This window comes from Myripristis murdjan, chromosome 2, assembly GCF_902150065.1.
Source record: "Myripristis murdjan chromosome 2, fMyrMur1.1, whole genome shotgun sequence".
Taxonomy (NCBI): Eukaryota; Metazoa; Chordata; class Actinopteri; order Holocentriformes; family Holocentridae; genus Myripristis; species Myripristis murdjan.
Window position 1 is genome coordinate 9,965,001 of NC_043981.1, and position 27,250 is coordinate 9,992,250.

The following is a 27,250-nucleotide window of genomic DNA, read 5'->3' on the forward strand; positions in this document are numbered from 1 at the left end:
GGAGGGAAGAGAAACACAACCGGAAACACACAGAAAAAACAGATGCATGTTTTTGCTCGATAGAGAAGTAAAGGAATACTGGGACAGACACAGGAGGATATACATTTATATACATATATACATACACTCCTGATTAAAATTTTAAGACCAGTTGAGAAATTGCAAGAATTTACATTTTGCACTTTTGGATCTTAAGAAGGTTCTAAGTAGAGCTTCAAAATGCAAAAAGAAGAAATGGGAGTGAGACAAAAAAAAAAAAAAAAAAAAAAAAAATTGAGTAAGCAATTTATTGCAAACAACCATCAGGAGGTCATGACAGTGTGGATACCTGACAGAAAATGACACTGAATCCACATTTTTGCCAAGATTTGGGCTTTTAAAGGCTGTGGTCTTAAACTTTTGATCAGCTGATGAACAGCCTATTTCAGTTTAATGGCTGTTTGCAATAAATTGCTTACTCATTTTTTTTTGTCTCACTCCCATTTCTTCTTTTTGCATTTTGAAGCTCTACTTAGAACCTTCTTAAGATCCAACAGTGCAAAATGTAAATTCTTGCAATTTCTCAACTGGTCTTAAAATTTTGATCAGGAGTGTACAGACACACAAACACACACACATTAATTTGAGAGAGAGAGAGAGAGAGAGAGAGAGAGAGAGAGAGAGAGAGAGAGAGAGAGAGAGAGAGATAAACAAACGATCTGAAAGGCAATTTAATTTAAGCAGTCCACTATTTGTCTGTTTGGAGTCTGTCCTCCAAATTTTTTAAGTGTATTAATGCAGCCAACTCCGTATTATATCAAACTCTGTCATAATCCCATCAGGATGAAGGGATGTTTGTGTGTGTGTGTGTGTGTGTGTGTGTGTGGTTGTGTGTGCGCGTGCATGTTCGTATACTCACATTGTTCTTCTGCAAGATCTGCAGAGCACGGTTGACATTGTTGAGCGAGTGAACACGTGTGAATCCTCTCTCTAACTTCACCTGCACATGTGCATACAAGCGAACACCCAAACGCACACACACACACACACACACACACACACACACGCAGCAGACAGAGGAGATTGAGGCATAAAAAGACCTTGCTCAGGGGCGTCCGTGAGTGCTACAAACGGCCACATTACAATAAAAGCGTGTGTGTGTGTGCGCGCGTGTGTGTGTGTGTGTGTGTGTGTGTGTGCCATTACAATAAAAGAGATAGAATCAAACAAAGGACAAAGATGATAATGTCACTCCTTGAGATAGAAGTGGGGAGAGAGAGCAGAGACGGAGGAAAGAAGGGGGAGGAGAAAAAGGTAGAGGGGGGAGAGAGAGAGAGAGAGATTCCAACAGACAAGGTGGAGGAGAAGAGCCGGAGGGAGAGGGGAAAAAAGGTGCGAGCAATGTGTGTGTGTGTGTGTGTGTGTGTGTGTGTGTGTTCTTGTAGTTCTACCCTTGTGAAAACTGGTTTGATTTTTAGACCTTGGGATCGAGGACGTTTTTTTAAAAAAAAATGTGAGGTCATTTCTGCCCGTTGTCTCGTCTTCACAGAACGAGTTTAGAGTTAGACCTTCAATTTACAAAGTGCAGCATGTTTCCCTGTTTGTGTACGTCTCACTATATGATTCTGTGTGTGTGTGTGTGTGTGTGTGTGCGCGTACCAGCTCATGTCCTGCCAGCCCCTCCAGTAGCTCCAGCAGGCGGCGTCCATCACACAGGTCCGAGAACAGATCCTGGATGGGTGGTTTCCCTGTCTAAGACCACACACACAAACACACACAGATTAAAATGCTACGCTATGAATCCAAAATTAACATATCACAATAAACAGATTAATTACTAGATGAGACAATGAAAAAATATAACCGTTTTTTGTTTTGATAGCAAGAAATAGACGGTAGTTGCGGTAAACTTGACCTAAAAACAACAAAAAAGTAGAAACACACGACGAAAATGAGAACACAGGGCGGACAGATGCAGATTCCCGTATTGTTCCTCAGCAGGAAATAGTTCCCAACAAAACTCTTCACTCCCGAGGGCGGTGGATCATGTCGGCTCTGTGTCATTGGTTTTGTTGTTGAGCGTTTCACACTGAAATTTTTGATGGTTTAAACTCTACAAATCCACTCTGATTGTATTGAGGTGAATGGAGACAAACTGGAAAGCTCACCAAATCACACAGCAGCTATCAGAATGGATAGAAAGCAGTATGGGTAAATGGAAAAATATCCTTTCTCTTTCTTTCTTTTTTTTTTTTTTTTACTTTGGACTGTTCCTTCAATAAGCAAAAATAGTTGGAATAGTTTGTCTCAAAAAATGACAAAAAAGTCCAATTAAGATCCTGGTTCAACTAATTCCTCCAACACTGTACTGCTGTCTTCAGTGTGATCATGCATACAAAAATACAACCAGCCTTTCACACTGGTTTCCAATGTATGTGCATCGACTAGTTTTCTACAAAGCAGTATAAATGATAATGATTTAAAAAAATATATAATTTAGACCATTATATCATAAATACATAAATGTATTTTATATAATTTTTGTATTACCTTTACCTAATTCTAGTTTATTTATTTTATTTATTTTAGAAATGAGAAAAGGAAAGGAAAATACTCACTTTGGAGGATCTGTGATATTTTTACAAATCTGTGAGAACATCTTGTTCTCAAAATATTGAAATAAGACTGCTAATACACACGCACACACACACACAGACATACACACACACACTTAGACAAACACAGGCACACGGATATGAGAAATGAGTCGGTGGTGTTTGGCATTCTGCTCACATGCTGATAGAGGTCATTGTACTCACTGCCATCACCGTTTGCTGAAGACAAAAAGGTGTGTGTGTGTGTCTGAGGGCTTTTATTGTGGAGGACTATCACTCCTGTGTGAGTGATCAGAGTGAGCTCTGCTGTGTGCTGCTGGCCCACTTCCATTACAATGGGGTGCAACCTGATTCTGAAAAAAAAAAAAAAAAAAAAAAAAAAAAATCCCCTTTTCCCTGACATGACTTTTCATAACCCAAAAAGGTTCTGCACGCAGATGTGTGTGTGTGTGTGTGTGTGTGTGTGTGTGTGTGTGTGTGTGTGTGTGCGTGTGTGTTTGAGAGACAGAGCGAAAGAGGGAGGGAGAGTAAATGCTTGTAATTATCGTTGGTGCACTACATAACTCCATACTCACACATGGGCCTGTGTTTGTATGAGTGTATCTGCATTGTGTGTATATGCACGGACGTAAATCCCTGTGTCTGTTTAAAGATAAAAAGATACATAGCTGCTCAAACAAATCAGAACACGCGGCCTGCCTCGAAAAGCAGCCTGCCTCAATTTCACACTTATTTGTTGGCAGATGCAGAGAACAGGCTGCCCTTCACATTCCCCCCAAAAACTACATCCCCAGTGTTGTCGTGCATCAGAACTGGTTTTCTGGGGCAACGGAACAGGTCAACTCGCCCATCGACAGACAGTGAAGCCAGCAGCAGAGTGTAAAAATATTCAAATGGAACTGGAAATGTGATATAAGTGATAATCTGCAGCACGGTCTCTATCGCAGTCTGATTTAACACAACAGTGAATCAACCTGTAAGCGGTTCATGGAAGTTTTTACAAGTGTGTGTGTGGTCGCCCTGCTGTGTTTTACATTTCCGGTTTATTTGAAATAAACACAAGAAGAAGAACTAGTTAAGTTAGAAAAGAAAAAAAAAGTGCTACCTATAGAAACTCAAACTGTATCACCAAAGAAAGAAGGAGAAAGACAGCCCAAGCCCCGCCCACACTGGCTGATTGACAGGTGATCACTGGGAAGTATAGAGCAGCACTTTGCACTCAAGAAAGGAAAAAAAATGGCGAAGGATCTCTCTCATATCACATCTTTGACTGAATATTCTGACATAGACTGCTTTCATATGCTTTTTACACACACAAGACATTTTTCATAAACATCATTTGACATGTGGATGTGATGACCGAGCAGGTGGAGGCAAACAAGAGAACAGCTACAACAGTCGAACAAGTTCAGAAAGATGCTTTCCCTTACTGTAATGCAGCCTTGAACACTTAACACCACATCACAACAATTTAATAGCCGAAATCCCAGATGATATCTAGTCTCATATCGCAGGAGCAACATAATGTTGATATATCGCCCAGTCCTAGATGGAGGCCAGGTCTTTATACTGAAGGACTGTGGTTATTCCTCATGAAAAACGGCAACAAGAACACAAAACAGACATTCTGACTTTGCCCAAAGCACCTGCTTTGAATAGAAAGCTGCGCCTCAATGTCAGACCTGCCTCTCCGTGTTTATGGATGAATCCTCAATTAGCGGTGAAGAACCATTTCTAGGATCAAGTGGTCTTCTTCTGAGCCGGGTGATTATATAAACATCAGTTTAGCCCCAAGAACCCCTGAAGAACTGCTGTTTCGTAAGAGCGCACTGGAAACACAATGGAAACCAAGGCCGTATAGAGAGACAGAGAGAGAGAGAGAGAGAGAGAGAAATGGAGATTTTGTGTGACAGAGCAAAAGGGAGCGAGACGGCGGCGGCGTGTGTGTGTGTGTGTGTCTCCTCCTCGACTATAGTGATATTCAAGGCCACAGATGCCTGCCTTCTGCCTTCTTCCCCTTGTCTCCCGTCTCTGATGTGTCGTCTGTGTCATCTGCGCTTTGTTCACTGATCAACCCCCCCCTCCCGCCCACGCTGTGTCTACAACCCATTCAAACAATACGCACACACACACACACACACACACACACACACACACACAACACATACAAACAGCCCTGGTGTGGAGAATGACTCAATAACTGCAAGTCTCTGGACAATCTACAATGCCAAGAGGCGTAGGCCGAGGGCAGAGAGAGAGAGAGAGAGAGAGAGAGAGAGAGAGAGAGAGACAACAGGGAGAGAAATAAGAGAAGGAAAGGGAAAACAAGTGTGTGGGAGAGAGCAAAGGCAATCGAAGAGATCGAGAGAGTGAGGGAACGCAGAGGAGAAAACGAGAAGAAGTTGGTAGGAAGCGCTGCTTTCCCGGAGGATTTATGAGTAATTGAAAAGCAGACATGTTTTGTTTTTGTTGTAGTTTGTTTTTTGGGTGTTTTTTTTTTTTTTTTTTTGGGTTGGAACCCAGTCCTTGGTCATCTCAATTGCTCTTCCTGTCTTACTGCTATGGCTACCACAAGCATGAAAGATGCAGGATTGGAGACTTCTATGGTTACGGCTGCAGCGGAAATGCAGACTTGTTGTTGTTCTCATGCATGATAGATGCAGAACTGAAGAATTGTAGCGTGAACTCCGCCATGGTAACAATGCAGGACAAATTTATGATCTGATTTGTCCAAATAGATCAGGTTCGGCACAATGAGTCGATCTCGCCTCAAAGACAACTTTCTTTACCTTTGCCTCTCCCTTTCTTCTGTATCCCTGCCCCTCTCCTGTCTTTGTCAATCCCTCCGTCACTTTCTCATAATTACTTACTTCACTGGCCGTTTCTCAATTTTCAGACGGTATCATCTCCCAGCTCGCCATGCTAAATCAAGTGCCGCCGAAGAATTAGCGCAGATTAGCTGATCTTAAATCTGTTATGACACCTCTAATAAACCGTCTACATGTGAAGGTCGTTTGCAATATCGAAGTGAAATTGGGGTAATTGATCGACCCCATGTTAAGAGCTGCGGCCCGCTGAGAGGTATTAGTGGGGTGGTGGTTAGGGTATGATAAAAATATAATTACCGTATTATCATTTTATTTCATTTTTTGATTAATCGCAATAAATTGTCAGTCATCTTTCAGTTTGCAAAAGCTTTCCATCTTTCTGTGTGTTGGATGCCCATAGTGCATCATGGGTGGCTTTTGCACTTTTTTGGACAATCTAATTGGACAATAAATAAACAAAAATTAGTCGAGGGGAAAAAAAAACAATCACCAAACCCACATACACTATATTACCAAAAGTATTCGCTCACCTGCCTTTACTCATACTATGAACTGAAGTGCCATCCCATTCCTAACCCATAGAGTTCAATATGATGTCGGTCCACCTTTTGCAGCTATTACAGCTTCAACTCTTCTGGGAAGACTGTCCACAAGGTTGAGGAGAGTGTTTATAGGAATTTTTGACCATTCTTCCAAAAGCGCATTGGTGAGGTCACACACTGATGTTGGTCGAGAAGGCCTGGCTCTCAGTCTCCGCTCTAATTCATCCCAAAGGTGTTCTATCGGGTTCAGGTCAGGACTCTGTGCAGGCCAGTCAAGTTCATCCACACCAGACTCTGTCATCCATGTCTTTATGGACCTTGCTTTGTGCACTGGTGCACAGTCATGTTGGAAGAGGAAGGGGCCCGCTCCAAACTGTTCCCACAAGGTTGGGAGCATGGAATTGTCCAAAATGTTTTGGTATCCTGAAGCATTCAAAGTTCCTTTCACTGGAACTAAGGGGCCAAGCCCAGCTCCTGAAAAACAACCCCACACCATAATTCCTCCTCCACCAAATTTCACAGTCGGCACAATGCAGTCTGAAATGTACCGTTCTCCTGGCAACCTCCAAACCCAGACTCGTCCATCAGATTGCCAGATGGAAAAGCGTGATTCATCACTCCAGAGAACGCGTCTCCACTGCTCTAGAGGCCAGTGGCGGCGTGCTTTACACCATTGCATCCGACGCTTTGCATTGCACTTGGTGATGTGTGGCTTGGCTGCAGCTGCTCGGCCATGGAAACCCATTCCATGAAGCTCTCTGCGTACTGTACTTGGGCTAATCTGAAGGTCACATGAAGTTTGTAGCTCTGTAGCAATTGACTGTGCAGAAAGTCAGCGACCTCTTTGCACTATGCGCTTCAGCATCCGCTGACCCCTCTCCGTCACTTTACGTGGCCTACCACATCGTGGCTGAGTTGCTGTTGTTCCCAAACGCTTCCATTTTGTTATAATAGAGCTGACAGTTGACTGTGGAATATTTAGGAGCGAGGAAATTTCACGACTGGATTTGTTGCACAGGTGGCATCCTATGACAGTTCCACGCTGGAATTCACTGAGCTCCTGAGAGCGGCCCATTCTTTCACAAATGTCTTGTTTCACAGTCTGCATGCCTGAGTGCTTGATTTTATACACCTGTGGCCAGGCCAAGTGATTAGGACACCTGATTCTGATCATTTGAATGGGTGAGCGAATACTTTTGGTAATATAGTGTACATCACTGTAAATGACTCAGATAAAGTTGCATTTAAACAGCAAACTGAGTATTTCTCATACTCAGAGAAAGGTAAAATATGTTTGAAGGGTACAAAATGATACAAAAATGTCTTTTCAACTCCACTCAGTGAGGAAGAAGGCAAGCAGCAGCAGCAGCAGCCTGTGGTTGGAGCTCCCAGGTGTTAATGTGTGTAATAATGTGAAGCAGAGCATCCCTGACAAAGAGCACGTTGGATCAGCCAACCATCCCCCAAGGAAATAAACATTTAACAAGTAACACGTCCCCGGTGAATGATGCAGGCGCCACCTGGGCCAATCAGGGACAAGATGCATCGTTCCTTCACGTCTCATCAAAAGTGGACCGGCGGTGCAGAAGTTAACACTTTTTTTTCCCCCCAAGTTTTGACCTTTAATCATCGTGGACTCAATAGGCCAGTCAGAGTAATTAGTCAGAATTGGTCCTTTCAAAGTTAGTTAAATGCCACAATATTCAACAATAAATGTCACATTAACTAAATTTATTTATTTATTTATTTATTGTATGTTGATATGAAAATGCCATTGCTTCCTCATGCTGAGCCAGTGGACGTGAACGAAAATTTCAACCAATAAAAACTGTGTGAAACTGCCTCTTACGGATCTCCCATTGGTGAGCATTGTGGAAAAATGCCTATTTGTGTTCAAACCAATCATAACAGCTCCTGTTTCCGCAGCAAATACATGAAATGAGGGCAGCAGGCAGCTCTCAAGATGCAGTTTGATTGAGACATTAAATATATGGGCCAAATATGGCTGCTTAATGTCTTGCTGTAAATGCCTGAGCAGCAAAATGCACCATACGGTTGGATTTCGTCAAATTAGCATTAATGTCAGAGATACCAAGCATAAGTTAAGGAGCTTGACTTTTTTAAATGCTGGAACACAACGTGAAGACGCATCATCGCTCCACGCAGACCAGCGACCACCTGAGAGATCACGTTTGACGGACGGACGCGACCCCAGCAGGAGGAGGAGGACACCACGAGATATGAAAATCCATCAAAATCAGGCATCCTTTTAAAGATTGGCAGCATTAGTGATTGATCTGCAAAATAAATCCCCCTGAGTGCAGGGACGTTGAAACTCCAAATGAAAAGATGACAGAAAAAGAGGGGACTTTAACCTGCGGAGAGTCGGGACGGGAGGCACGGAGGTAAAGACAGACTTGCATTTTAGTGATTGGCTTCTCTAAACAGGCTGCAAAGAAAGGATCGCAGCAGACAAATTACATTCCTTCAATCTGCCCACTGCCACTTATCTTCATTCTGGGAGCGCCGGGGTCTCAGTGAGATAAAAGTCGACATGACAAATTTAATGATAATGTCTAGCTTTATTCCTGGCAGGAGCCAACAACAGCTGAAGGGCTGCATTGAGTCACCTCGACTTTTTTTTGGGAAGTGACTTCAGCTCTTTGCCTTGAAGAGGTGACTGAATCAGCACATGAGCAGATTCGACAGTGGACCCCTCGAGTCTCTCAAACATGGGCGAGAGAGAGGAAATCTCAAAATTCGTTTTCCTTGTGAAGCCGCCCGATGTGGCGATGAAAAGAAAGGTAGGTACACTGCGACCCCGGAGCAGCAGAGGGGTCACGGTCACTTTTATAAACAAAAAATCGAGTACATTTTGAGAAAAAAAAAATCAATGTGAGTTGCACTTTTCCTCATACATGATGCTATTTTACCTATTGTATGCAACAGCCTGGAAAGCAAACTCCATGCTGCATATAAAAAGGTAGTAATGGACTTTAAATGGGTTCAACCTCCTCTACATTCCTTTAGAAAACAGCGGTAAGACCTTTTGAGGACCTTTCAAATATGAGTCAAGCAAATGAGGGCTAAAACATCCGAGCGTGACTCATTTATTCACAGGTTTTTGTGCATTATTTCTCTAAATTGTCACCTAAACGTCTGCATGAAAGCACATGATAAAAGAAGCGTTTATTATGACAGGATGTAAACTGAGCTGAACCGCGCGGCAGAACACCATCGGCGATTTCAGAGAGGTACAACTGTGAAACGTGTGTGTTTAATTCACATCTCTGACTGTTTCGGAAGTCCCTGTCTATAAAGCCACAGGAATTAGGAATGCAGACAGGCAAGCACAGAGAAACACACGCACATACACACAGTGATTTTCTTGTCAAGGAGATTGCTAATTGTCGTACTTCCAGACTGATTTTACACTATTTTAAGCAGCGGCGTTTAACGCGGCATCTCGTGTGCATCCGTTACATTAGAATTCGACAGATCCAGATGAGCAGCGCTGCCTCCGACTCCCGGTTACAAGATTAGGTGACTCATGAGTAAATAACAAGATTTCATGCAGATTTCATGCGTTTGTTGTACAACTAAAAAAGAAATGCCATCCGGGATGAAAACTGCATCGTACCTTGAGGTGGTTGTATTCTCATCATTCTTGAGTCATTTCTCACAAACAACGGGCTCTTGTTAATGCAAATAAAGCAGGGCGGCTACTGTAATTGATTCGCCTCACAGAGGAGGGGGAAAAAAAAAAAAGTTTCCAAAGAGGAGAACTACACTTTCCTAAACTGTCCAGTACAAACACCCCAAGGCAAGAGACACAATGGAATATATTTCACATTGTCCATTATCATATATATTGTCCTTGCACAAATTTCTAGCTCAGAGTGTCGAGAGAAAACTCGGAGAAAAAGTATTATGTCGCACTCTGACTGTGGTTTGCTAAATTACTGTGAGGCAGCAACACCAGGGGCCACGATGTGTTTACGCTGAGTTTATTTACACATGCGAACTGGAAAAAAAAAAAAAAAGAGAGAGAGAGAGAAGGGATAAAGCTGTACAGGTGAGACAGAGAAAACCCTAAGGTATGCGTAAGACAACCTCATCACAAAGGCAAAAAAAAAAAAAAAAGAAAAAGAGAGAGAGAGAATAATGAAGATGACAGAGACGCCGGCGAATCGAGCAACGCAAACCAAATGACTTCGATTACAGCTCAATGGATAAAGGAGTGGTGCACAACAACGTGATGCAGAAATAACAAGACAGGTAATGTGAGAGAGAGGGAGAGAAAGGGAGAAGGATTAAGTGTGGCAGCTGTTACTGAGGGAGCAGCTTCAACCAGTTTGGTACATGAGGCATGACAAGTGAATATTTTAAATTTTGATGTTGATTCATGAGTAATGTGAATGCAACCACTCGGCGGCTGAGATCGGCTCCGTCTTATTTTGAGCGTCCAAGGTTTTAAAGGAGCACATAGATTTTTTTTTTTTTTTTTGGCCCGGTGAAACAATTAAATCGCCCCTGTGTTCCCAGCGCATCACTCGCTCCAGTACTCTCACAGCATTTTGAGACCCGCTTGCTTTAATTTGATAGATAGATAGATAGATAGATAGATAGATAGATAGATTGGGACAGACTGGGAAATTCAATTGATGTAAATCCTGATGAAACAGGTGGTTGTTCAAAAAATGTGATGTTTTTGTGGGTTGAAATTTTTGGTCACACCCATTGGTTCAGCGTGATATGACCATTTAAAATACACTGCTTTCCAGGATTTAGAAATAGGCTAAATGGGAAAACTCTGTGCCCTTTGTGGTTAAACAGGTGATTATTTTGGCATGGTGTTACCTCACAATTTGAGAAAATCATGTAAATTTCTTCCTTCATAGCAACACTGTACTACTGCAGTACCTATCCTGATCCACTCCATGTTTATGTTTTTAGTAAGTTCTGTACACATTTTACCATTTTTCTACACCAAAATGCCAGGCTTGACTAGATATAATTTAAAATAACTCACCATTTTGCCTTAGAACTGCTTCCAGTTCTCGTTTTCCCACTTTTGAGGTGATGCTGGTGGCCAACCATCACTCAACACAGAGCAGCACACCAAACGATCTGCCGGGGACTTATGGATCATATTTAAACGGTGCGTTCACCAGCAGGCCCATCTCCGCAGCTTAAATTATGGAAACCAATACCCACAGTAGTATATTCCTTTAAAGTCCCCATGAAATAAACTCCCATGCATTTTACTTCCTGGAAAACTAAGTGGTGTCCTCAAATTACACCGGTCGACGTAAATAAAATTTTCAACCAATAAACCCTCCCGTTTTTTTTTTTTTTTTTTTTTCAATCCTGCTCCTCACACACTCCCATCAAATAAAACCAGCACCGCCACAGGGAAGTGTGTCTGCATTTTATGGGCTTTTAAACTTGTATGTATGTATGTATTTAACCGAAAGCTAACTCTAAAAGACGGGAGAGGATTCTGGTTGTGTATATTTTTGCTAAAATGGACTGAATATTCCCTTGATGCCAGTCTGAAGCTGAAAGTTTAGTGCTGCCCCTGAAGGTGGCCGATCAAAACTTGCGAAAGTGGAGGCCCAAGCAATACTGCAGCAGGTGAGGGAGCAGTAAATCAAACTATAATGGAGTGTTAAGCGAGAAGCCTGATGAGCCGAACTGCTGATGTTGGTGATGATACTACGACACCGTGTCACTTAACGGTAAACAAAGTCAATGTCGCTGTTTTCTCAGCCTGAAGTTTTATCGATCCCAGATCTGGTTGATCAAACTTGGCTCCGTTTCACTTCTTCCCCCCAACATGGGCCACTGTTTTGCAGTTTTTCTTGTTTTTATCTGTGAAAATAATCAAGTTAGGGCTTTTTTTCTGGGATGCTTTTTTTCATTGGAACCAATTCACAACATCATTTTTCAGTACTAGTGTAATTTTCAGCAAAAGAGACCAAATTAAATTAGCATCACTGCAAACAGAAAAAAAAAAAAAAAAAAACGCTCACTTTTTTTTTATTGAACAACTTGATCTGCTCTCTCCTCCTCTCCTTTTGCTTATTTTTCTCCAATCTCCTCCTCTCCTCCTCTCCTCTCCTCTGCTGTTTTTCCGAGAACAGACCAAATAGTGACAGCCAGGGTGTGAAATTAACACCAGCCACCTCTCCCGCCCTCTCCTTCCTCTCTGTCAATCTATTTCTCTCGCTCTCTGAGGCTTCCTGCTTCGTCCGCAATGGCATCTAGACAACCACTGGTGATTTCATACGACATCAATACCGACAGCACAAAAGGAGCCGGCCAGTTAGCTGAGCAAATATGGGAACATGGAGGTATTTTAGATTAATTATCTTAGCGAAATCTGGAAAAATGACTTAACATAAAGCAGGAAATCCAAAGTGTGTGTCTTCATAATTCAGAACAACATAGGGGAAGCTCCACACAAGATTAACCACTTGTAATTTCGTTCTTCATTGCATTTTTTTCCCCTCTTTACGGGGGAGCTTGTTGAGAGCCGATATAGCAGAGGGAACAAAGCTCCCCGCTGAAGCGTGCCCTTTTCCAGACAGAGGAGCCATATCTGCGGCCGGATGGGAGGAGAGTGAAAAATGGGCTGAGGGGGTCGCTCCAGGTCATGCGCTATTGTGAGCGCCTCGAGTGGTGATGGCCTCGCCGCTGAGGTCTGAGAGGTAGGGGTTGGAGAAGCCGATAATCTGGGAGTAATACGGCCGGGTTTGCTCTCGTTGGGGAGTGTTGACGTGGTGAAAAAGCAGGGGGGAGCCTGGAGGTGAGCTGCGACTGGAAATACTTTGACTTTACAGACAGAGGAGGTGCTCTTGCCGGCAGCGTGTATTGATTTAAGTGGGAAATTGATCAAGGTAACAGTTCACATTACAGTTCATTGGTTAATTACTGTACACACAATGGAGAAGCAAATTAACCACACACGGCTAATGTAATTATACTTTAACATACAACTACTGCTGTGTTCCCATGTTACTTTTTTATATGAGCACACATGCTACAGAAGGTATTAGCATTATAATTACAAGCGGCTACCAGGGGGAGATGAATACATGAGCGGTGACTGAGTGATAAATTAAACCGTCATGTTAACACTGTTATTCTTGATTCATTAATAAATGTTTTAACACCAAACAGTTAAGATCCTGCACAAAAAGACAGGGCTTGAAATTAAAATCAGCCACTAAAGCATCCCCTAAGTCACCCTCTTCTATTAAAAAAGAAGAAAAAAACATCAGTCTATAGGAATTATGAGGAGAATCCCAAACACGGCCTCACGTTTGCAGTGAGAATGTGATTAAATCAGACGTCATTTCGATCCACTCAGAATCCGCCTCAATCTAAGCAGCAGCTGACTGACACTTCCTTGCGCGGGGTGTTGTCACATGTCAAGGCGACCGAAAACACCTGGACTGTCTGTTAGGACGGCGGCGAAATTAAATCAGATGTCTGTCACAGCGCATTAAGTGAATTGCTATCACAGATACAGCACCAATATAAAACCTATATCTCCACAATCTCTGTCATTCTCAAACTGTTTTCAGAATGAACCCCATGAAGTAGCTAAAAGCATCAAATATCAGCATGAAGACAGCAACAAACCAAAAAGCACCCTAGTCATTCACAGACTTGGATAGAAAAAAAATACATGAATATATTGAAAGTAAGGGTGCCACTAAGGTCCAATAAGGCAAATAAGACCCTCAATGATGAATAACAATAAAAGAAAAACCATCACGCGAAGCTATATTGAAAATATATTGAAAAAGAGTTTTTTCCCTCTGACTCATCTATTCAGAAAAGCCTTTGTTTACAAGTGTGCAGATGTATTTTCTTAGAAAAACACTCCTATAAACTATTTTAACACTGTTAAAAAAAAAACAAAAAACAACAACTTCTGGAGATGTACTTTGCAATTTTGGGTTGTTGTTTTGTGGAAATGCAAATAAGCACGATATTTCCAGCAAAGCTACAATAGAGTTTGAGGAAAGAAACAGTCCAAAATATCAATGGTAAACACTGGGTTTAGGTATCAGAACGAGAGCTTCTCTCGAGACTAACTTCGCACCAACACTCATAAAGTGAGAAATCCATCATCCAGGAGACAGAGACACCGATTTCTCCACCGGTAACTTCCACAGACCAGAATGCACTGCAGCCGCAAGACATCAAGACAACTTCTTGCCCCTCTGCTCTTAATATGAAACCAAAGACAGCCAATAAAAACAAAGATAGTGGACTCTTTGCTGATGATCACATGATTACGTCATAACAATGTACATGTACTGATGAAGCTGGAGGCCTGGCAGTGATTTTTACTACTTTATAAAGCTTTATGACAGGAGAAATGTAGTTTATGTGCAGTGAAAATGTGCTTTAACAACTTTGCAGCAGCTTTTATTCAGCGTAAATCCATCATCTTTGCTGCTCTCCACTACAGGCATAAGGCACAGCTGCATGCAACAAGCCACACCTCTTCTCAGGGAGCCGGTGTGAGGCGTTACGGGAGGAAATCGCACGAGGTAAACAAGGCAAAGTGGCTGCAACAGAAAGGTGACTTCAATCTACTCCATCACAAAATGACTCCTGGATATTGGCCTTCACAGATTGATGACGTCTTAACAGTGTCGCCGGGGATGGATGTTTTCCTGTAAGCTGCGTGGAAATTGAAGTCTCCGGCAGGATTTCTGAACCTGGTGCCGAGCCGTGGTCGGTAAACAAGAGAAAGCTGCATTTCCTGCCCTGCTGACAGCTCCTCGCACATTTCTGAAGAGCCTCTTTTTATGGTTTGCTGAGTAGCAAATCACACTCAAATCAGACATGACACTGCTTCACTGCCAGGCGTCGCTCCTCCTCTACCCCCCCCCTCCATATTTCTCATGCCTGTCTTTACAAAAACCTTTTCCCCCCGCTGTTGCTTGATCGTTCGCTCTCTTTCTTTCCTGTCCCCGTGTGAACTTCTTTTTTTCATTTTCTCTGATTTTCCATCACTCCCCTTTTGCGTCTGTCCCCGCTCCTCCGTCTCTCCTCCTTCTCCATCCTATCACTCATCTCGCTTCTTCTCCTCTGCTGACTTCCTACCACCCTCAATCCCTCCTTCTCCGTCTTTTCCTGTTCTCCTCTTCCCTTTCCCCCCACTTCTAATCTTACGTTTTTACATCTGCTGTTTCACTATCTCTTACTCTCCTGAGGCCTGTGTATGTGTGTGAGAGAGAGAGAGAGAGAGGGAGAGACTCATCTATCTAGGATGAGGTACTCAATATGCTTCGATGAGTCTGGGTGGATGAGGAGGCATCTGTCTCTTTTTTCTCCTTGCAATATTTCTCTTTCTTCTCCCTTTCTCCCTCCTTTCTTTTTCAGCCAAAGACGCTCACTCTGTCCTCCCTTCATCTGATTTTCCCCTCCTTCCCTCTCCTCCTTTCTGTCGTTTAGTTATGGTTTGAGGGGATGACAACGGCTGGATGGATGTCTGGCAGTGAATGAAGAACAAGGGGGAGAGGAGAGGAAAGGAAAGACACGAGAGGACAGGAAAGGGACAGGAAGATCTTTCAGCCAAAGACGCTTGCTCTCTGTCCTCCCTTCACCTGATTTTCTCCTCCCTCTTTCTCTTCTTTCTGTCGTTTAGTTATGGTTTGAGGGGATGACGAAGGCTGGGTGGATGTCTGCCAGTGAATGACGAAGAAGTAGACAGGAGAAGAAAAGAAACGGAAGGAAAGGAAAGGAAAGGAAAATAATTACCAGGATGGAAAGTATAAGAAATGAGATGAGAGGAAAGGAAAGGAAAGGAAAGGAGAAGAAAAGGAGAAGAAATGTGGCAAGAGACTAGGAGAGGAGAGGAGAATCTCTTCCACCTTTCTGCCCTTCTCATGGCTTTAATCTTCAAGCCTAGATCAGACTCTGTTTCAATAGCTTCAACACACACACACACACACACACACACGCTCAAACACGCACACTCACTCACCTAAGTCTCTATCACCATAGCAACGGCACACCTCTAGCACCCTCGTAATCAACTTTGAAAACAGGGAAAGGAGTGTTGGCATGCACATAAACACTTACAAGCAAACAAACACACTCACACACACACACACACACACACACAATACAATTAAAATGACATTCAAAACAATGCAATGTTTCACTCTCCATGGGGGGCTGCAATTGGTGTGCAGGACAACAGAGAGCATCAGAGAAGGAAAATAGAGAGAGGACAAAGTGCATTTTTTGAGAATCCAGTCCGTATCAGAGCCTTCAAACGCGTCACGAGCACAAAATACAAATCCACAAAGGCACTCGCACCCATTTCAGGTTGTTATTGTACAAGCAGACAAATAGAAGATTTCCCAAGACGGCTTTATCTTGTTCTCTGAATTTTCAATTTTGACTCCCCAAGATAAAGGGAAAGGCAATTCAAAAGCAGTGAATTGCATTACTTGAGATGTTTAAAACAATCACACACACACACACACACACACACACACACACACACAGTGGTATAATGAGGAAAAGTCAAATTTGAAAAAATAATGTGTCTAGACCCCGACCCGTCCTCCGCTCGCTCTCCATCCCGGCGTCAACAGACCAGCTCTCCAGGGACGGTGAACATGGAGGGAATAACCTTTGTACACACGGCTCGGTTTGCGTGTGTGCATGTAATTGCGCGCGTGCACGTGCCTCTGCGTGTCAGTGTGTGTGTGTGTGTGTGTGCCCGAATCGCAGCCTTAAAAAGGAAATGTCTCAAAAATTTCCAGCGACCCTGACAGATGAACTGAAAGGCGACCGGCAGATGAAAGGACGTGGAAGATGCAGCTGGCGTAATAAATAAATAAATAAACAAATGCAGAAAATGAAAAATAAAAATAACAACAATTCCGTCTCCTGTTCATTTCTTCGGCAAAAGAGGAAGCCAAAAATAAATTCAATCAAAATAGAAAGGGAAAGGGACGGGGCAGAGAGAGTCGAGAGAGGGAACGATGGAGAGACAGGAAGACAGAAAACAATAAGCAGATGGGATCAATATCTGATCAGCCAGAAATCATAAGCTTGTGTTAAATGTCAATCAATAAAGCCACGGTGCCTTCACAGAGGAAAACTGAGGGATTAAATGCAATAAGAAGATGCAGCGTGGGTGAAGAAGAAAATAAAAGCTCCTGTCATTATCAAAATGAAATATCATATGTTGATTATGTGCTTGTATTTTTCCTCAGCAGATGAGACTGCATTTTCCCATTTCATTCTAATGGACAAGTAAAAAAAAAAAAAAAAAAAAAGCTATTTACTGAAATTTATAACTAAATAACTAAAATAAATAAATGAATAAATAAAATGGAAAAAATACAAAATATTATGTAAATGGGAGAAATGTGAGTTTTCATTATTTCGATGTAAAATACCCAATAAAAAAAGATATTTTTATTTTTTTAGTTAATTTTGCATTTTAATGTGGCAGGTATGAAAACACATTAGTTAAAGAGACTGTGAGCTAGAAGGTGGAAGGTGTCTTACCTTAGCAAACTGTGAGTTTATCCATTTTGTGAAAGTCTTCTTCTGAACGTCTTCTCTTTCATCTGCATGGAGAAAACACACAAACACACACACACACACACACACACACTGTCAGAAAAAGAACCACCAAAAGCAGTATATATATATATATACACAATCTGTGTGTGCGCATGGTGTTTGGCTTGTCTAGAGATGAGGCAAATCTTACAGGATACAGGTCAAGCACTTCAAAAGGAGCATGAAAAGAGCACGTGCGCACACACACACACACACACACACACACACACACACACACACACTCATATTTTGATAAATGCAAGCTTATACAAGACTAAATGCATCTGGCTGAATGAATGACTGGCTAACCATCTATCTGGCTGTCTTGACATATTTAACGCTTTGAATCTTCGAATGCCAGCCTCTCTCTCTCTCTTGCATACACACACACACACACGCGCGCACACACACAGAGAGAGAGAGCATAAGTGGTGCTTAGCATGATAAGAGGCTCCTCTAATCTTGCTCAGGGCTAATTGCATCCTCATCATATCAATCACAGTGCCACTTACAGGCCTTCATCACTGGCCGTCACCGGCCCAGGACGAACTGGAGAGAGTTGGCACAATAGTCACTCATTATGCCAACATAATGACGCCCTTTCACCGATTTAAAAATCATTATTACGATCTGAGTTACGGCAACTGTGGAGCCGTTTGCCATTTGGTGCCCATCAACCAAGCCTGACACAGATGGAAACTGGCACAAACAACCGTCTTCACCCGCTACCTGAACACGAATCCTCACGATCTCTTAAATACAGATGCGCCAAAAAAAAAAAGATATATTTTGCATCATTTAATCACTCTGAGTATTCTTGAATGTCAAAAAAATGGTGCATGCCTCATGGAGAAACAAAGCTTTGGAAAATGGCAGCCATTTCTGCTAGAATGGAGCCGACTTCAACAAATAGCAGCAAAAGGGATATGAAAACTTCTGCTTCAAATTCTCAGCTCATGTGGTGCAATCCAAGTGTTGACGCTCGCTTTCCAAACGAAGCACCGAGGTACTTTTACTGAAGAGATGCTTCAGGCCAGCTGTGCACAGGTGCTCGTGCATGAGGGACTTTCTAAGTGGTTTATTGAGCTATTTTGTAGCCAAAGTACATCGGCTCGGGATGCACTGAATGCACAAATGGAGCGTCACAAGTGGTGCAGACGGGCGGACCCAAATGCAGAGACCGGGAGACGAGGTTAAAAAGTCTTTCCTGAGGCTGTTGCAGGCGCGTGTGCGAGAGATGGCGAGCACGGCAGGCACACAGCGTTGATATATGTCCAGGCAGGCGGTGCAGACTGGAACCAGCAAGTTGAAAACTAATTAACTGAAAAGTAAACATAATTCCACAAACTTGAGAATAACTGTAGACTCGGCCAACAAAACTAACAGGTAAGGGAACTGGAAACAAGAGAAGCACGCAGGTAAACAGGCTGGGGCAGGAGTCACAGTCCAAATGACGATGAACTGGCAGAAAACAGATGGGTAGATGGATAGATGGACAAAAAACTGGAGGGAGACCGCCGCATCAGCTCGGGGAGGTGAAACAAGGGGCAGGGCTCATGAGGCTAATGCAGGGCAGGTGTGTAGGGAAAACAAGCCGGGCAAGACTACAGGATCACAGGAGGGACACACAGGCAATACCGATACAAAGCAAAGAGGGACAAAAAGGCAAAACCAAACAGGGAACAGGGAACTGTGACATGGAGAGTCAAATTTGTTTTTTGTTTTTTGTTTTTTTATCCTTTTGCTGCTGTTTATTAAAGTCCCAGATCAGCTTCATTCATTCTCTGTGAGGCATGTGATTAGAAAACTTTTCCCTGGACATTTAAAACAGCCTGGGGGTAAGTAAATGATACAGTATACCATATACATAGTTTTTGGGTGGAATACTCCTTTATCGAAAGTTTGATGGAACTCTCCATGCTTTAAAAAGTACCTGAACGTTTGTTTCTTATTTGTTTTGCCAATGATTTTGTGTGCACACCAGTTTTCATCGATTGATATTGATTGTGTCAGGAAGCTGCTGGAATTGTGTGAATGTGAAGCGAGACGTGACTGGAAAAAAAAAAAAAAAAAAAAGAGCACGAGTGAAAGTCAGTCAAACTTCCTTGGACAAAATAAGGTTAAAAAAAAAAAAACCTTTCATCTCTCAGTGAGGACTGACACAATCTCCCGTGTGCAGATAATGTGTCCTGACAGCGGGGGAAACCAAACCACTGGTGATGTGCTGTTAAATGATAATACCTGGGTGTCAATGGGAAAACATCGCCATTTATTTTCCATCATTTCATGTAAGCCTGGTTATGTGGAAACACAAACTGTCTTGCGAGCCGCTGACATGATTCTCGGCGCGTCGCTGTTGTCGCTGCATCCCAATTGTCAACTTTTCAGCAAATAACACAAAACAGCCTTGGTTTTAGCCTGACAGCCGTGCATCTTTGAGCCTAATTGACTCTGAAAAGGATTTATAAAGCAGAGAACGCTTTACAAGGTTGTAGAATTTTCTCAACCCAGAAAGGAGCGTGTAATCCTCCGATTGACAATCACCGAAATTAGAGTTAAGAGGTTTCCGCACGGCAGCGACGACATGAAAAGCATTTTTTTTTTTCGATGTTTGAAGGGAGGGAGAAAAAAAACGACACCTACTCATCTTAAAATGACGGGTGACGTTCAAAGCGACTGTGTGTGAGCGAGCGCCCGTGGGGGGAAATGTGTAGGGCGGGAGATGAAGCCACCATGGGCATGAATTCATTTCCACAACACTATACATATCCCATTCTGGAATACAAAAGCCATATCTTTAGTCTTTTGAGGTCCTTTAAAGGAATAGTACACCCAAAATACAAAAAAAAAAAAAGCTATTTTCCTACTTATCCCTTGTAAAATCTATCCATTTCTGTGTGATTTGGTGAGGTTTCCAGTCTGTCTCCCTTTACCCCAACATAATGAGGTTGGACGGGTGTTGTACTGTGTGGACCTCCAGGTTAAAGAATTTCTTTGTGAACTATTTCCAACCAGAGAACACCAGCAAACTGTTTTGATCAAGATTAGAAGCAGATATATATAGTTTACGGGTGATTTTTTTTTTTTTTTTTTTTTTTTGGCAGGAAATAGTTCCAAACAAAACTCTTTGCCCCCCAAGAGCTATGGATTAAGTTATGTCATTGTTTCTGCAAAGAGCTTTTAAAATGACTAAGTGGGGAAATAAATACATTTTTGTGTGTGTTTTACATCCAGCTGTGGACACAAACTGGTGCACATGGCGACATCATTATCCCCTACCCTGCACAGTTTGACTTACACACACTCATCTGTGGCAGAATAATGTAGCGCTGCCTGTGATATGCATTGTAATGGAAATGACGACACGGTGACTTATAATGACACCTCTCCCCCTCCTTTCTCATTTCACTGGAAATGGGGTCACTTCCCATTACTTTGGATAATAAATTACACTCTCATCCTGATACAGAGCATCAGGTTAAATATTATACCAGCCCAGCTACAGAACTCATTGTGCGTGACTGCGTGTGTGTGTGTGTGTGAGAGAGAGAGAGAGAGAGAGAGAGAGAGAGTGTTGACACCGGCCAGGCATTGACTAATGGAGCTGATAATGAAACTTCTCCTTTAATTAAAAGGTCCCACGTTGAGCACTGTACTGTAGTAAGATGCTGGACACACACAGGCACACACTCACACACACACACACACACACACACACACACACACACACACACACACATAATTAGGTGTATGTATGCACACACAATAGCGTGCAAACAAACGCTCAGTGAAGCAGACACATACACAGAATACACATTCATATTCTCCCTCCCTCTCTCTCTCTCTCTCTCTCACACACACACACACACACACACACACTGTGAGATAAAGCCGGGCTGATCAGTGAAGCATGAATGAAATGGAACCGTGTAGCAAACAATCTCATCTAAAGCAGGTAATCAATTCACATCTGTTTGTGTGTGTGTGTGTGTGTGTGTGTATGTGTGTGAGTGAGTGTGAGTGTGAGTGTGTGTGTGTGTGTGTGTGTGTATGTCTGTGTGTACATGACTGCCTATACATTAATGTGTACCTATAAAAGTATAATGTCCTGCATCTACTTCCATTTCTGTATGAATATTTGTGTGTGTGTTGCCGTATGCTTGATAGTGACCATGTATGCAATTACTTACTGGATGTGTGTGTGTGTGTGTGTGTGTGTGTGCCTCCATGTTTTTGAGTGTTTGCATATGTGTGTGTGTGTGTACAGGGAGGGTAGGAAGCACTGAGAGACCGAGGGAGAGAGGGGGACGATCAATAGTCCATTTAAAGCTCCAACTGCAACCTGCTGTAGCTACACCACACACACACACACACACACACACACACACACACACACACACACACAGGCTCATAATGCATCTACACATTCACACACATCTCATTAAGGAGACTCCAACACTAATAGCTTAATCTTGGTTGGGAGAGGTGACAGCAAGAAGAGAAAGAGAAGGAAATCAAGGGAGGGAAGGTAGTAAAGACAGCATGGTGAGGGAAAAAGAAAAGAAGGAAATGAAAGGCAGGCAGGAGAAAAGGGGAATAGATTAGACCCGGGCAAAGAGCGAATCGAGAGTGGGGAGAGAGAGGAGAGAATGGAGGGCCAAAGGAAATGAATGGCGCGAACGGGGAAAGAGAGGCAAGACGGGACAAAAAGCTGGAGGACAGAAAGAGAGAGAGACGGAGGAGAAGATGGAAACTCTGTCTCGGTGCGACTCTCCTGACCAGAGGCAGCGCTGCCGACAAAATCTATGTGACAACAGAGAGTCATTTTGCCAAACTGGAGAGAAGCGGCTGCCCTGCCTTTCAGCATGCAATGTTTCCAATGAGTGGAGAACAGAAGCCTTTTTTTTTTTTTTAAATTCAGAATCTGCCTCACTTTTATATTCCACATGAGATTTGCCCAGATTGTACTGGTGCGTTTCCCTAAAATGAGGAAAACTTGCAGCACAGAGAGGAATTTCCCAAAATCAGTGCATTTTGGCACATGGACTTCATCAGTGCATCTCACAACATATAAAAAAAAAATACCCCAGAAAATGCATTGAAATCAACCGATACAATGAAAGACACTGGAAATGACTCACTAACATGCAGCAGCATTGAGCCACACAGCAGAAGAAGCAGTCATGTGACAAACCAAATGTACACACAAGCTCCTAATGGCTGATCAGAGAAAAAAAAAAAATCAAAACAAAGGGAAAAACTACAAAAGCGCTTTGATAGTGAAATCCTCATTCACTCTTGCGCTCTTTATTCTATTGTTGTCAATATTAGCGCTCCTCATTAGTCGGGTTTAATCTGTTAAAAGCAATTATAGGCAAGATCTTGCAGGCTTATTGGATGAGGCCGCTGCGTGTTTGTCTGCCATTGCTGCAAACAAAAATATAAACTCGTGCTATTGTTGTTTTTGCTGCACTGCTCACGTCATTTCCAGAGGAAACTATCCGGTCTCGTGATTATCCTTCTTGTTTTGTAAAGAAGGCTGGGTGCACCACATCGTTAGAAGTTCTAGCAGCCAAACTAATTGCTTTATTGAATCACAACTGGCTGCAATTTGTTCTGTACAAGCCGAAGAAGGGAATAAACTATTTAAAAAATTGAATAATGTTGTGTTAATGCCTCCAAAGAAGGAGGAGGAAATGCGGTGGTAAGTTGTGCTAAAACGACGGGATTATTTCCATCATTTCTTGTGAAGGAGCCGCTGTGTACTGCAATGTGTTTCAGGGACAACAGGTGACAGTACTAACCAGTCACACTGAGCTATGTCTTTAATATTGGCCCGACATTCCCTGCAGCCTTTATTTTTTTTTGAAACATTCTCAGAATCAATGCTCAATTTGGTCGGGGGATCATTTTTCAAAATGTGCTTACACATCACTTAGAAAATCAAGTGTGCCCGTGTCGGGTTGCATATTTCGGCCCTGCCTGCCTGTCATGTATAAATCACAAACCAATCGCTTCTAATGCGCTTCAACGAGCCCAACTATTACACTGTGAGCGGCCTCAATTAGAGTATGACTGCCTTATGAATAAACTGTAGCAGGGAAAGGCCTTGATACAACAATCCTGAAATAAAATAATAACGGTAATGATAATGACTCATGGCTCAGGTTTGCATTCATTCCTCTTGTTGCACGTCAGCCAGATTTCAGCAGAGGCAACACTCCTCCATCCAATCCGGCGTGTGTGAATCCTGACTTTCTTGGGGATTCACATGGATTTCTTTCGCCGCGCTCATCTGCAGTCCAATCAAATTCCCATTACCAAATGGGAAAGTTCACCTACTTGAAAATGTTTTAGCATGAAAAGGTTGTCCTGTTCAACCTTGAGAAATAATTGAGGAGATAATTGAGGATGAATCCACTTTTCAAGTCTGTTAAAGTGCTAATTTTTTTGTCTACTAAAGCCTTAAGTGACTGACTATCTTATAAGGAATATCATAATTTGTTTGACATTTGTCCTGCCAATCATTTTGCAACACCATATGTTGCTGTTTTTGAAATGGTAATCGTCTCATTTGGGCACAAAAATTCTCCAAATGCGGTTTGTAGTCACAGTTTGAGCTGATGTGACTGAAAGCGGACCGGCTGCGGCGGTACGGCTGTTTGTAGTCGCATGAGATAGAAGGTGAGGCGAGAGGAGAGCGGCTGTAAAGCGATTAAAGGGGAATCCACTTAATTGAAGGATCTATGCGACTGTTGCTGTGGTCTGGAGCAGTCACACCTGAGCCACTCTTCACCATTTACTCCTACACTGTTTATGCACAGGCATTTATGTACTATATACACACACGGATATAAACATAGAAATAGTTCAAAGAGAGAGAGAGAGAGAGAGATAGAGAGAGAGAGAGAGAGATCCATATATTACCACCCTGCTGATTTGCTTTAATTAACCCTTTGCACCCTGATTTTCCCTTAAATGTATGTGCTGGTTGCAACGCTCCACTGAAGCTACATCATGCTCATACTGAGTGAAATATTCAATATTCAAAGCCAAGATGCTGCTGCGGCATTACATCAAATACAAAATATCTACATGTTGTGTGCATCATTTTATACATTTCCCTGTGATTCAGCAGGACATATTTGGGATCTTTGCAATCCTTGGTATCGCCGCTAGAATTTAAAATAAAGTCTGGTTGGTTTGACCAAAGCCCGACCACACAGCATGTTTTTGTAATGAACCCACCGATGGGGCCGGCAGGGTTGAAGAATGTCCCTCGGCCATCTATTCTGTCTCTGGCCAGTGTGTAAAATAAAATCAGAGGAGCTTTTTGTAAAGAAGCTTCCAATAGATGTAGCAATGTTTTCACTTAAGTGCGCTGAGAGGAAAATATTGTTTGTTAGGACACCCCCAAAAAAGAAAAAAAAAACTAAACCAGCATGTTGGTAACAAAAGGTCATAAGTATATTGGGTCCATTGTGCAAAAGTGCCATAATTTTATCAACAAATGACTCAATTTAGCGACTCTCCTTGAAAAAGCTCCACAATTTGTCTGTGTTATTAATCATTTTGTCAGAGTAGGTGTCACTTTCTTCAAACAGTGGATGTCTCATTTTTCAGAACAGAGCTCTTGTGTTGCTGTGAGTCCCGGGGGAAAAGTTTGAGCACTCCTCGCTGCAGCGGTGGCACCCCAATTTCCAGTTAACCAGACAAACCAGGCAGCACATCAGACAGCTGTCCGGACCCCGCAGCAGGTTTAACACCCGACATGTGACCGCGCACAAATAACCACACAAACAAGACCGCGCACTGATCCTGACCGCCACGCACGCCGCAGCATCAAAAACATCTGTTAAGCTATCCGCGTCTGGCGAAACAAGGAGGGGGCTTTTTGTTTTTTTGATCCAACATGGGGTCTAGATTCAACCCATCAGTTCCCCAGCTAATGATGGCGAGAGAAACTGGAAGGCGGTGTAGAGGCTTGTTTTGATCCGTCATGGAAGCCAGCTGGAGCCTGTCAGCACTACAGCGCTCGGAAAAAAAAAAAAAAAAAAACTACAGAAGCTCGGGGAGTGATTTGAAGAACAAAAGCTTGGAAGGCAACATCAGAGATTTGTTGCAAAACCAAAACCGAGCAAAACTGATAGTAAGGTAACGCGGCCATGCATTTTGTAGAAGAAAAAAAAATGAATAAATGAAAGAAATAACATCAACATTAAAAGATACAGAAACCCAGGTGACACACAAGCGTATTCACTTTCCCAGGCACAAACTCTGAAGCAGCACACAGGCCACAAATCAAGTTATGCAACAAAATCTCCCCAGCTCCTGTTTTGCTGAAAATGAGTCAAACTTTTCTTACTTAAGCACCACAAGCGTTGTTTTTGTCTTCCCAAATGGCTCATGCTTTCACCGTGGAAACGGGACAGAGGAGACAAGCCTCCTTCAGAACTGCAAACTGATCCATATTAACATTTCAGACTCTCATAATTGCACCACATTTACATTTGAAGCGTTTGGCAGGCGCTCTTTTGGATGACGGCTTACCAAAAGTGCAAAAATGGAATAAGTTTAATGACTTTTTTTGCCAGCACCCGAGCCATGAGTTTAACGGAAGAAACAGCAGTATGAAGACAGATGAACCGTTAAAAAATCCTGTCTGTGAAATATCATGCATTATTTACAAAGCAAGTAGCTTGATGAGAAATTGCTGTGGGGGACAAAGCGAGAGCCAAGCGAAGGCATCAGTCCTCCAAATCGTTTCTTTTCAATATGAGAGACACATACGATTGTCAGCCTGGAGAAGTGCTTCAAAGAAGTCGTGGAGGGGGGGGTGTTGCATGTCCCTCCACTCCACAGAAACACCCCGTGTATCATCAGATCTCCAAAATGGACGCCGGTGGCAGTTTCTCAGCCGCACGGCTAATGGATCTGAGTGTAACTAGGTAGTGTAACTAGTGTTTGATCCGTCACAGCAAAATGTTTAAAAGCTTTCATGTGGAACTCCGATGGGGATGAGTATTGAAGAAATGAGGTCCTGAGAGACAGTGGAGCCAGAGTAATGTTTCACACAGTGTGGCGTGTAATGGAGCCCTCAAACTATCAAACTATGGCCTAGATATTGTCTGGATCATCCGTGTGTTTGTTATCGTGCAGAATGAGTCTAGACGCTGCTGTGGAGTAAGACAGATCACCTGCAGCACAGACACACGGCTTCAAAAACACAGAAACAAGGGCCTGGACAAACTTTCTCTATCTCCTCATACTCGATAATCTGCTTTGCAAAAACCTTAAAAAAAAAAAAAAAGAAGAAGAAGAAGAAGTGGGTTTTAAATTCATGCATTTGCTGGCTGACAGGAACACGTTTTTACCAGAGTGCTGTGTGAGACAGACGAGGGGTTCGGGGGTGTGTGTGTGTGTGTGTGTGGGGGGGGGGGGGGGGGGGGGGGACACTTTGCTTCTCTAGCCGATACCTGGCCAATGTCAAACTTCATCACCGCGTGCTGAAACTCATTTTCTACTAATCAAGTCTGTCCTTCATTGGAGAGCACCTCATAATAAAAGGAAGTCAAAGTTGTATTACGGGGGAAATTTAACTATAAATCTTCACATATTAGCTGCAATTTTTTTTGCACAACTAATATAATCCTCTTCCGAAAACATGTTCCCT

At 42.7% G+C, this 27,250-nt stretch overlaps 1 protein-coding gene across 1 annotated transcript in view; it reads right to left on the reverse strand.

Moving 5' to 3' along the window:
* The window catches only part of LOC115371141 (dystrophin-like), a 251,782-nt gene that overhangs the window by 184,918 nt on the left and 39,614 nt on the right, over positions 1-27,250 (reverse strand). Inside the window, 3 exon segments of the mRNA XM_030068315.1 lie at positions 899-979; positions 1,639-1,731; positions 17,521-17,582. The gene's annotated coding sequence lies outside the window, so the exon portion shown is untranslated.